This window comes from Acomys russatus, chromosome X (assembly GCF_903995435.1).
Source record: "Acomys russatus chromosome X, mAcoRus1.1, whole genome shotgun sequence".
Lineage (NCBI taxonomy): Eukaryota > Metazoa > Chordata > Mammalia > Rodentia > Muridae > Acomys > Acomys russatus.
In genome coordinates, this window is record NC_067169.1 from 29,000,937 (window position 1) to 29,005,297 (window position 4,361).

Sequence of the window (4,361 nt, forward strand, 5' to 3'; positions counted from 1 at the left end):
ACCTTTTCTTTTTTATATCGAATAGGTGTATTTTAAATAGCTTTCCAGATAAAGCACATTTCCCTTAAAGAGAAGAAGAAGGAGGAGGAGGAGGGAGAGGAGGAAGAGGAGGAAGAGGAGGAGGGGGAGGAGGAGGAGGAGGAGGAGGAGGAGGAGGAGGAGGAGGAGGAGGAGGAGGAGAAGAAGAAGAAGAAGAAGAAGAAGAAGAAGAAGAAGAAGAAGAAGAAGAAGAAGAAGAAGTCATCTGCTAAAGCAGTTTGTTCCTGGGTCTGCTGGTCACCCTTGTGGTCCCGAGAGGCCGGTGCTGGCTGGGTGCTGGCCTGGCCTCCTAGGGTGTGTGGCAGGCTGGACCTGGCAACAATTCTGCCGACTCCACAGATCATGCATGATGGCACGTGGCTTAACCGTCCACTTATTTAAAAGCAGTAATAAATTAAAATCATTAATAACCCTTCTGCTGTTGAACATTTGGAGGGTGAGCTTAAAGACCGACTTAAGGCACTTGCTGGGGACATAGGGCCTATGTGCACATCTCCAAACAGGAACAGCCATGGCTAAGTCTGAGCCTACCGCAGCCTGGGGCCCGCCAGGTGCTGGCAGCACCTCTAGTCCATGGCCATGGTGGTGCTGGAGAACCTGGGGTGTGTGTGATGACTGAGCCCCCAGGGGATGGCCAGGTGTGACGCAGGAGTTGCTTGTGGCATTCTAGTTGTTGGGCGAGCTGGATGAGGATGAGGACAAGGACCAGGAGAAGCCCACCCAAGACAGGCCTCTGGGATTGGTGGCCATGTTCTGTCCAGTGAGGCTCTTGCGGCAGACCGGGCAGCTGTCGTGCTGCTCCAGCCAGGGCACAATGCAGCTGTCCTGGAACAGGTGGTTGCAGGGCAACTGCCACAACTCTCACCCAGTGCGTAGGCATCTTTGCACAATGGGCACTCCAGCCCTGAGCCCATGTGCTCCTCTGTGACAGGGACTGTGGAAGGGCCTGATTCTTCTTGTTGGCTGGCGGGGTGGGGGTGGGGCGGAGCCGTGTTCTCAAACTGATTGATGAGCTGCGTGATGATGGCGTCCAGGTGTAGTCCGTCGGGTTAGAGTGGAGGATGCTCTAGGGACCAAGGCCCAGGCTAGGTACAGCGTCATGGGAGATGAAGCCATTTGCGAGCTGCTGGATCATCCCTTCCAGTGTGGGGACACCTTCATGCAGGCCAGTGGCCTGCCTGGCTGTGAGGCCTGCAAGGGGCTGCTGGGCCACAAATCAATGCCCATGGCCCGGAAGTAATCTATGATCATTAGCCAATGGTCATAATTAAATAAGAATGAGCTGCACTGACAATAATATTTTGGAATTTTGTAACCAAATGGAAATGTGGCAGCTAAATATGTTGAGGTGAATTTCACCGATCCTTATCGAGATTCAATTGTTGTAAGCTGCATGTGGATATTTTCAGTAAAATATTAATAGTTCATTCATTTAAAAGTACAGAAAGAAAAGTTAAAAATCAAATGATGTGCTGAGAGTAAGAGATTTTGGAACACTCAGTTCTAAATGAGATGCCTTCATCAAACCCCTCCATTCATGGATTAGGGGGGCTATGGGAAGTGGAGGCAGAAAGACTGTAAGAGCCAGAAGTAATAGATGACTTCAGGGAAAACAGTGTCTTCCAGATACAACAGGGCTGATACACATACGAATTCACAGAGACTGTGGCAGCGTGCACAGGGCCCATACAAATTTAAACCAGACATAGCACCAGTGCCGAAAGGGAAAAAATAAACATGGGCTTCCACCTCTAAGCAAGAAGCTACCTGCAATTCACACCTGTTTGCAAAGGAAAAGTTAGTTATCCACTGAAGTACCACTTCAGTCCATGCTAAACAGTAGATGGCCAACACAAAACAAACTCAATGTTTTATTTGTGTACTTTTGTCTCATATTATCTTTGCCTGAACATTTTTTTGTGTTCTTCTATTTTGCTTGTATATTACGGTATCCTTGACTTAGAAAGATGAATATATGAATATATGAATATTAGTTTATTAAGCAATGATAACCAAATTATAGTCCATAGAACTGCAGAGGTTAGGTGTAGAGTAAAGGAGTAGGGGGAAGACATCTCTCCCTAGGAAAGGGAAAAAGAATAATAACTATGAATGAGAGAGTGGTGACTGGGGTGGGAGGATCAAGTGGGGAGGGGGAAAAAGAGGGGGTTGTGGGAGGGAATACCAGAAAAGACAGCTTAAAGAGGAGGCTATTCAAAGGTTGGTGTGGAAACCTAATGCAGTAGAAGCTTCCTAAAATACATATGTATATGAAAGTGATCTAAATGAAATTACCAAATGATTGGGGCGATAGAGCTCCAACAGAACATAATTTCTCACCAAAGGAAGGTTCCAATACTGGAATTATGCAATATTTAATTGAGTTGGTAGCCAATAGGGTCCCACTGCAATTCTTAAACAACCCAGGCTATAGGCTGTCCTCACAAACTGACAGCAAAGTTCCATTGGTGAAGACAACACACAGAACTCGCTGAACATGGAGAAATTGAGCTAGTGCCTACATAGAGCCTTCAACTCTATGTTCTAGCATCTTTTTCTACAAGAAGCTACTCTAAACATTACAAAGGAGAAATGTAAACAACCCCAGATATAATACAAGCTCTTGGATTTCATTAGTGTCCTGCTTGTAAGATATGCTAGTTCAATGGTGGCACAAAGCTTGTGGGAGAAAGCAATCAGTATCTGATTTGACTAAATGCCCACTCCATAAGATGGAGCCCGTACCAGACACTGCCTGTATGACCAAGAATCTGAGACTAAGTTACATAAAATCAAACACTACTGTTTTACTGAAACAAAAAATGACTCCCAGTGACCTGTTTTACTCATAGATCAGTGCTTTGCTCAGCCATCATAATAGAAGAAGATGGAAACAATTACAGAGGCCCGCAGCAGGAGAGAATGCAGATAGTGAGAGACCTTGGGACACCCAGTCTAAAAGAGGAAAGGAAACTGTAATCAGAATATATTATATGAGAAAAATGTGTTTTTCAATAAAAAGATAAAAAATATATTAATGAATAAAATCACCTGAAAAAAGAGAAAAACCACCCACATTTAGGATTTTAAACCTTTACTAGCTTCATAAAGCAAATTATAAACCTTTTGAAGTGTGTCTTAAAATACAGTCCTCTGATATACTCAAACCAATTTACCTTCTATAGAAGCAATCAAAATGTTTTCTGTTGGTTATTATTAGCTTGTTTTCATTTTTTGGAACAAACAGAAAGCAACCACATATTTATAAGTGTAGAAGGGATATTGAATAGTTTCTCAATTCTCGGTTCTTTTAGCAGTGACTCACAGCTGTGCGTCAGAGGACTGATGGAATACCCAGATTGCCTATAAAATCCGACCATATACATTATTACAAAGAAAGATCCTTAATCTTGTATTGGATTCTCAAAGGTTCCTATGACCCCAAACACAAAGGGCACAGCAACCACCTTTAAAATCACCAAAGTAGATTAGCCAGGTTTTAGGCTCATGTTGAAGCAAAGCTTTGGCACCATCAAACCATACTTTTCCCCTCTTCTGTTGGTTTGCCTTCTCCAACATTGATGTTATGGTTTTGTTCTGTTTTGTCATGTTTTGTTATCTTCTAGAAGCCTGTTCTTTTCTTTCTCTTTCGCAATTAAAAATTAACTGATAGTTTTAAGTTTATTTATTATTATGTATACAGTGCTCTGCTTGTATGCACACCTGCAGGTCAGAAGAGGATATTAGATCACATTATAGATGGTTGTGAGACACCATATGGTTTCTGGGACTTGAACTCAGGACCTCTGAAAGAGCAGCTGGTGCTTTTAACAGCTAAGCCATCTCTCCAGCTCTTAACTGATAGTTTTAATCACAATTTATGAGTGACAGATAGTAGCTGAATTGGCATAAGGATCAACAGAATGAAAAGACTAAAAATTGCTTACCATGTAATTCTGCCCAGCTTCACCAGGCCTGGAGTCTAGGAGACACTCTACTGACTTGCATATATTTTTCAATCTGTATTACTGAGCAAGAAAAATAGGTATACAATGTCTATCTTTTTCCTGTTTCATTTAAAGGAGCAGCTCAGTGATTCAGGGTCAAGGTTGGCTTCTTAGGACAATGCGGAGAATAGAGGGGTAAACTAAATAATGACACTTAAGACCAATAGTGTTGGTACCCAATGATATAGGATAATAATGTTATTATATTGTGTTATTTTTAATAACTGAGGTTATTATTAATTGTGTTATTTGCTTTTCTTTAGAGCACCAATCAAAGCCATGAGCCTGAACTTAAGGTTTACACAATACATATTC

At 42.4% G+C, this 4,361-nt stretch overlaps 1 pseudogene; it reads right to left on the reverse strand.

Moving 5' to 3' along the window:
* Window positions 1-276: 276 nt before the first annotated feature.
* Window positions 277-1,255, reverse strand: LOC127185196 (E3 ubiquitin-protein ligase RNF126-like; annotated as a pseudogene).
* Between the last annotated feature and the right edge of the window lie 3,106 nt (window positions 1,256-4,361).